Genomic DNA, 8,537 nt, shown 5'->3' with positions numbered 1-8,537 from the left:
AATGACGAAAGATTAGGTAAGAATTAAGACAAAACATAGCCCATTTTACCATCACAAAAATATCAATCTGGGAGAGTAAGACCCTCAGAGCATCTGGCCAGAATAGAAAACAATCTCTTTTTACTCCCATTCTAAGCCATCAAAACCTAAACAGTGAACCACAGAGGCTTGGGCGGGGGCTATTATTGGTCACTGGATGAAAGCCAGAGTGACTTAGGTTTAAAAGCGTAGTCAAGTAACTTCATTGGAAACATGATGGGCTTTTTAAAAAAAATTATTTATTTTTAGTTTTCAACATTTACTTCCACAAGATTTTGAGTTCCAAATTTTCACCCCATCTTGCCCCTCCCCCCACCCCAAGATGGCAGGCATTCTGAATATCCCTTGCCTTAGTCTGCCCTCCCTTCTTTCTCTCCCCCTCTTCTCTTATCCCCTTCCCTTTCTATTTTCCTGTAGGGCAGGACAGATTTCTGCACTCCATTTCTTATATTTCTTATTTCCCAGTTGCATGTGAAAACATTTTCTTAAACATGTGTTTTTAAAACTTTGGGTTCCAAATTTTCTCCCTTCCTCCCTCCCCACCCACCCTCATTGAAAGGGCAAGCCACTCAATATAGGTTATACATGTGCAGTTATGCAAAACACTTCCATAGTAGTCATGTTGTGAAAAACGAACTCTATTTCCCTTAATTCTATCCTGCCCCCCATTTATTCTATTCTCTCTTTTGACCCTGTCCCTCCTCAGAAGTATTTGCTTCTGATTACCCCCTTTCCCAATCTGCCCTCCTTTCTATCATTCCCCTGCTCTCTTGTCCCTTTCTCCCCCTATTTTCCTATAGGGTAAGACAGATTTCCACACCCAATTGGGCGTGTATGTTATACCCTTCTTCAGTCAAATCCTATGAGAATAAGATTCACTCATTCCCTCTCACCTTCCCCCATTTCCCCTCCACTATAAGAGCCTTTTTTTTCTATTTTTTTGTGAGATAATTTACCCCACTCTACCTTTCCCTTTCTCCTTCTCCCAGTATAATCCTCTCTCACCCCTTAATTTTATTCTCCAGATATGACCCCTTCATCTTCAGCTCACCCTGTGCCCTCTGTCTGTCTGTATCTATATCTATATCTATATCTATATCTATATCTATGTCTATCTATCTATCTATCTATACATATAATTTTTTCCCTCCAACTACCCTAGTACTGACAAAGGTCTCATGAGTTACAAATATCAACTTTCCAGGCAGGAATGTAAACAGTTCAACCTTAATAAGTCTCTTATGATTTCTCTTTCCTGTTTACCTCTTCGTGTTCCACTTGAGTCTTGTATTGGAAAGCCAAATTTTCTATTCAGCTCTGGTCTTTTCAACAAGAATACTTGAAAGTTCTCTATTTCACTGAATAACCATTTTTTCCCCTGATTGATTATACTCAGTTTTGCTGGGTAGGTTATTCTTGTTTGTAATCCTATCTCCTTTGCCCTCCAGAATATTATATCCCATGCCCTCTGATCCCCTAATGTAGAAGCAGCTAAATCTTGTGTTATCCTGATTGTGTTTCCATAATACTTGAATTGTTTCTTTCTGGCTGCTTGTAATATTTTCTCCTTGACCTGGGAACTCTGGAATTTGGCTACAATATTCCTAGGAGTTTTCCTTTGGGGATCTCTTTCAGGAGGTGATCAGTGGATTTGTTGAATTTCTATTTTGCCCTCTGGTTCTAAAATATCAGGGTAGTTTTCCTTGATGATTTCTTGGAAGTTGATGTCTAGGCTCTTTTTTTTTTTTTTTTTTTAGGCAATTGGGGTTAAGTGACTTGCCCAGGGTCACACAGCTAGTAAGTATGTCAAGTGTTTGGTCTGAGGCCGGATTTGAACTCAGGTCCTCCTGACTTCAGGGCCGGTGCTCTATCCACTGTGCCACCTAGCTGCCCCCTAGGCTCTTTTTTTGATCATGGCTTTCAGATAGTCCAATAATTTTTAAATTATGTCTCCTGAATCTCTTTTCCAGTTCTGTTTTTTTTCCAATGAGATATTTCACATTGTTTTCTAATTTTTCATTCTTTTGGATTTGTTTTACGGTATCTTGATTTCTCATAAAGTCACTAGCTTCCAATTGCTTTATTCTAATTTTTGAGGAAGTATTTTCTTCAGTAAACTTTTGGACTTCCTTTTCCATTTGACCAATTGCTTTTTAGGGCATTCTTCTCCTCGTTGGCTTTTTAGACCTCTTTTGCCATTTGGGTTAGGTTTTTTTTTCTTATTTATTTTTTTTAAGGCAATTGGGGTTAAGTGACTTGCCCAGGGTCACACAGCTAGTAAGTGCCAAGTGTTTGGTCTGAGGCCGGATTTGAATTCAGGTCCTCCTGACTTCAGGGTCGGTGCTGTATCCACTGTGACACCTAGCTACCCATAGGCTATTTTTTAAAGTGTTATTTTCTTCAGTATTTTTTTGGGTCTCCTTTAGCAAGCTGTTGACTTGTTTTTCATGATTCTCTTGCATCACTGCCACTTCTCTTCTCAGTTTTTCCTCTACTTCTCTTACTTGCTTCTCAAAATCCCTTTTGATCTCTTCCAAGGCCTGGGACCAATTCATATTTTTCTTGGAAGTTTTGGATGTAGGAGCTTTGACTTTGTTTTCTTCTTCTGGTTGTATGTTTTGATCTTCTTTGTCACCAAAGTAAGATAATATAGTCTGACTCTTTTTGCACTGCTTCCTCATGATCCCAGCCAACTACTTGAGTTTTAAACTCTTTGTTAAGGTAAGAGTCTCTTTCCAATGTGGAGAATGTACTGTCCCATGTTTCGGGGGTTTTATGCAGCTGTTTTCAGAGATACTTCTGGAGACCTGTAAATTTCCAGTTCTTCCAAGGTGGTATGATAAAGGGCGAGGTGTTTACTCCTTTACTGGCCTGTGCTCTGGCATATGAGTGACCACAAGCACTCTTTTCTGTCTTGGAACTGTGAGGAGGATGCCCTCTCCACTGCCACTACAAGCTCCACCACACCAGTGCTCTTCCTTGCCCCAGGACCACCCCTCAGAACTGTGACCCAGATCCAAGCATGGGCAAAGCAACAGATTCCTGCCTCAGCACTGGCAAAGAGATTCCTGCAATCCCCCTCTGATCAGCCACCCGATTGCCCCTCAGTGTGTGGGCCAGAGGCTCAGGAGGCAGCTACCACCCCAGGGCTGTGCTGGGGAACTGGGGCTGAGACCTAGTTTTTCTCTCACCGCAGAAACAGACTTTACCCACTGACCTTCTAAGTTGTCTTCAGTGTTTGTGGGTTGCAAAGTCTGGAAACAGCCACAGCTGCCTGTAATTCAGTCCTCTGATGACTGCTCCGAGTTTGGTGTGGGCCTGCGCGCCCACACCTAACTATATTCCTCTCCCAGCCTGGCTAGACATACCTTTCCAATCAACCATCCAGGTTGTCTTGGGCTGGAAATTTGTTTCATTCTGTCTTTTTGTGGGTTCTGCTGCTTTAGAATTTGTTTAGAGTCATTTTTATAGGTATTTGTAGGGATTTGGGGGAGAGCTCAAGCAAGTCACTGCTTTCACTCCACCCCCAGGAAGGTCCATGATGGACTTTTTAAAAGATTGGTCTTTCAGAGCTATATTGCAAGAAATCATCAATGAAAACAGTACAGCATGAAATGTAAATTGTCCCAGCTTTTTAGTATTATAAATAAGTAAATATTAATAAAAATTAGAAAAATCTAGCCCACAAGTACAAAAATATCTTACATGTGGTAAGAGTATTATCCATATAGGGGATGAAATGAATAAGATGAGGGGTGAAGCAATGATGTCCATTAACACCTCTGTTATTCAGTATTGTACTAGAAAGGGAAGCTATAAATATAAAATGTTAAATAGAAATTGAAGGAATAAAATAGGAAATATGATTAAAAACATTTTGGCAGATTATAAGGTAGTATACTGGGTTGGTTGGTTGTTCTTCATTCTTGAAAAGGACCAAAATGACATCACTGTGTTAGAGTCAAGTTACAGCGTGTTCAACTGTGACTGAACAGACCAATGCAAGCTCGGAATGTTCTGCCACATGGGCACATGCATTTGAACATTTGGGATGGATTCTCTAAATTTGCGCATCTTGCCTTTCTTTTGAGCTACTTCAATTATGCTTTGCTCAAAGACAGCACAGTGCCTTCTTTGATGAGGTCATGACATGATGGGTAGTCCTTTGTCACCTTCTCCCATATCACATAATCAATTTCAAAGTACTTAAGAGACCTTGAGTGTCCTTGTATCACTTTTTCTGACCACTGTGTGAGTGCTTGCCCTGTGTGAGTTCTCCATAAAACAGTCTTTTTCGAAAGTTTTGCATTTGAACCATGTGGCCAGCCCATAAAAGTTGTGCTCTTTGTAGTAGAGTTCTAATGCTGGACAGTTTAGTTTGAGAAAGATCCTCAGCATCTGTTATCTTATCCTTCCAGGTGATCTTCAGAATCTTCCTAGGACCATTCAAATGGAAGTAATTCAGTTTCCTGGCACGGTGCTGGTAGACTGTTCAGATTTCATAGGGATGCAACAATGTCAGCACAAAGCTGTGTAGACCTTCAGTTTGGTAGTCAATCTAATACCTCTTCTCTCTCACACTTTCCTATAGTCAAGGCCAAGAACCAGACTCTCAGCTATGCTCTCCTCATCTCCCTCACCTTCTGTTTCCTCTGCTTATTTCTCTTCCTTGACTGTTTCGCTGTAGACACCTGCCACCTCTGACAAACAACTTTTGGAATTGTCTCCCAGAGGAGCCTCCCAAACACCGGGCTAGCTCTAGCAATGGGTGAATCAATCTCAGTATCAATGTGTATATCCCTAGAAAATATACTGCCAAGAGAAGTGAACTTTTCTACAGTATTCAAAACTTCTCCATTTATTGTTATCAATGATGCCATATAGGGATGGTGTGGTGCTGGCTGAAGGAGAACCTTTGTTTTCTTGGTGTTAATTGTTAGGCCAACATTAGCACAAACAGCAGAGAAATGATCCATACTTTGTTGTGTCTCAGCTTCAGAGGCTGCATTGAGTGCACGATCATCTGTGAACAAAATTCATGTACCAACACTCCCTCCACTTTGGGCTAGGCTTGTGGCCTTTTCAAGTTGAAGAATTTACCATCAGTGCTAGGATTTCTAATACAGTGTTGAATAATACTGGTGACAGTGGGCATCTTTGCTTCAGCCCTGATCTTATTGGGAAGGCTTCTAGCTTATCCCCATTACAAATAATGCTTGCTGATGGTTTTAGGTAAATTATTTTTATCAATTTAAGGAAAAATCAATTTATACTAATACTTTCAAGTGATTTTAATAGAAATGAGTTTTGTGGTGTATCAAATTTTTCTGCATCTCTTGATGTAATCACATCTTAAACTTTTATTACTGACATAAACAATTGTTAATAGTTTACTCAATGTCAATAATTTAGTCTCAAAGCACTTTACATGTGTTATCATCTTTGAAGCTCAAATTAACGTATAAGGTATATGCTATTAATATCCCCTTTTACAGATCAGAAAAGTTAGACTAGAAAAAAGGTAAGTGACTTGCCCACAGTCATAGAGCAAATGATTATCTGAAGTGAGATTCTAACTCAGGTCTGCTTGTCGCCAAATCCAGTACTCTACCCACTATGCAACCTAGCCGACTCCAAATCTAGCAGATTGCCTGTATCGTGCCCCTGGGGCTGGGAACCCATGCCCCCTGGAATACTCAGAACCAGCAACTACAATGGCACTCCATGGACTCCCAACTAGCGACCTAAGGATGCCCCAGAATCATTCTCTTCCTTCTCTCAACCGAATTTCTCCCAGATGCTGGAATTCCTAGCTAAGGCTCCAGTGATTTCTTAATGACTTTTGAGGCCCCTTCTGAGTGGTTCTAGAAGGAAATTTTCTTGACATGGAGGGTCATAATTAGATGCGGTTCCCATAGGGAACATTGACAATAAAAGAAATTTCCTGGTAGAGAGAGCTCTGTACTTGCAATTATATTCCCTGAATTTGGATGATTTGGTTATTTACTATCTAACCAACAACACTCCCTCGACTTTGGTCTTGGTTTGTGGCCTTTTCAGGTCGAAGAATTTGCCACCAGTACAGTAATTGACCTCGATGCTGTGGCCATCCTCATTGAAACCATTTGACAACATGGCTGAAAACATCACACTAAAAAGCATGGGAGCGGGCACACAGCCTTGTTTCACTCTATTGGTGACTGGGAAAGCATGAGAGCATGGTCCATTATCCAGAACCTGGGCAAGCATGCCATCATGAAATTGATGTACAATGCTGATGAACTTTGGACAACCAAATTTTGACATAATTTTCCATAAGCCCTCACAACCGACAGTATCAAAGGCCTTGGTCAGATCTATAAATGTTGTGTACAGACCTTGCTCTGCTCCTGGCATTTCTCCTGGAATTGTCAGGCAACAAACACTACATCGACTGTTCCTTGGCCCTTCCTGAAGCCACCCTGGCTCTCAGGTAGTTGACCATCTTCCAGGTGAAGGATCCGTCTATTAAGGAGGAATTTGGCAAGAATCTTGCCAGCAATGACTAAAAGAGAGACCTCCCTCCGGCCACCCCCCCCACCCTGTGATTGTCACAGGACAATCTATTTCCTTTACCTTTGTAGAAATAGACAATGGAAGCATCCTTGAACTCCTGTGGGATAACCTCTTTGTGCCATATAACCTGGAAGGTTTCTGTCAGCTTCTGTATGAGCAATGGACCCCCTGCCTTGTAAATCTCAGCTGGAGTAGAATCAGCACCAGGTGCTTTGCCATGAGAGAGGAGCCTAATGGCATTCAAGACCTCTTCTTCAATTGCAACTTTACCTATGGAGGGATTGACTTCAACCTGAGCTCAATGGCCTCAGAAGCTGAGCTGCAGCAAAGTATGAATTGATTCTCTGCTGCTTGTGCTAATTTTGGACTAACAATTAACACCAGAAAACACAGGTGCTCCATCAGCCACCACCTCACTATCCATTCATGGATGTTGTGCTGACCTCATTGCTGCGTGCTTGTGAAACCTAGACAGTACACCAGCAGCATGGCAGGAAATCGAACTGCTTCCATTTGAATTATCTTAGGAAGAATCTGAAGATCACCTGGCAGGATAAGATACATAACACCGAGGTCCCTTCTCAAACTAAACTGCCAAGCACTCAAACTCTGCTTCAGAAAGTGCAACTCCAACGGGCTGGCCATCTTGTTCAAATGCAAAGCGTATGCTTGCCAAAATGGTCCATTTTGGGGAGGAGTCACACAGGGCAAGCATTCACATGGTGGTCAGAAGAAGCAATACAAGGACACTCTCAAGGCTCTTTTAAGAGCTTTGGAATTGATTGTGTGACATGGAGGATACTGGCACAGGACCACTCATCATGCCATGCCTACGTCAGAGAAGGTGCTGCGCTCTATGAGCAAAGCAGAATTGAAACAGCTCAAAGTAAACTCAGGTTATGCAAATTTAGAGAATCCACCCCAAATGTTCACATGGACCTGTGGTAGAGCATTCCGGGCTCATATTGGTCTGATCAGCCACAGTCGGACCCACTGAAACCTTACTCTAGCATAGTGACGTCATTTTGGTGCTCTTTGAGTACAAAGGACAACAACCGATGAACTAACTATATAATCTCACATAAGTTGCTTTACCTCTATAGAGCTCAGTCTCCTTATCTTTAAAATGGGGATTAGAATGTTAGACTACTTTTAAGGCCCCTTCCCATTCTAAATCCCATGATTCTATGATCTAGGGGGAAAGTGTGGATCCCAAGAATTTGTGAAAAAGACCCTACTGAGGCAGAGAAACTGAGGCAGTGATGTATCTCCAAGGCTAGTCTTTATAGAAGGAAATTCTATTTGGTACAAGTTGGACTAGGCAACTGCCATCTCTATCATTCTATGATCCTAAGCATGGTGAGAGAGGAGCTTTACGAACATATCTGTAGATAGCACTTAGGGAGTGATTACTCTGGATTGTGGGTACATGAACCCCGGAGCACATGATCTCTTCCTCCAAGAACATGGTGGACTGTGGCCACGAGTGGTCAGTTCTCTGTGCAGCAATCTGAACTGAAAGTGTTTGGTATTGTCTGTTCAAACTGAGTCCTATCTGATACAGCCAGACTCAGGATGCCCTACCAGAACCTCCTCCCTGAGGTAGCAACATGGGCCAGACTCAGAGTCCCTGCAGCCCTATGCTCACACAGAAATACACACAAGTACCCCATGGCGACAAGAGATCACTGAGCCTCCAAAGTTTCACCTATCCTGTGAGCTCTGCTGGGAAATGGTAGGGAGAGGTCAAAACATGCTATTCCTCTTCTCTTTTTCCCTTGGATGTGGAGACACAGCTGGAGATGCCCCAAGCAAGGAGAGTCTCCCAAGCTTTTGATGACTGCAGATGTCTCTCTGCAGGCTGGGTCGGGAGAGGAGAGGAAGCAATGATTCGTTCCTTACCTAACTACATAGGGTAATTAGGAGGACACCTGGAAGTCAAC

The sequence above is a fragment of the Vombatus ursinus genome, unplaced genomic scaffold (genome assembly GCF_900497805.2).
Source record: "Vombatus ursinus unplaced genomic scaffold, bare-nosed wombat genome assembly UNPS02015098.1, whole genome shotgun sequence".
Classification (NCBI taxonomy): Eukaryota; Metazoa; Chordata; class Mammalia; order Diprotodontia; family Vombatidae; genus Vombatus; species Vombatus ursinus.
The sequence above is the reverse complement of the archived record's forward strand: the minus strand, read 5'-3'. Positions refer to the sequence as shown.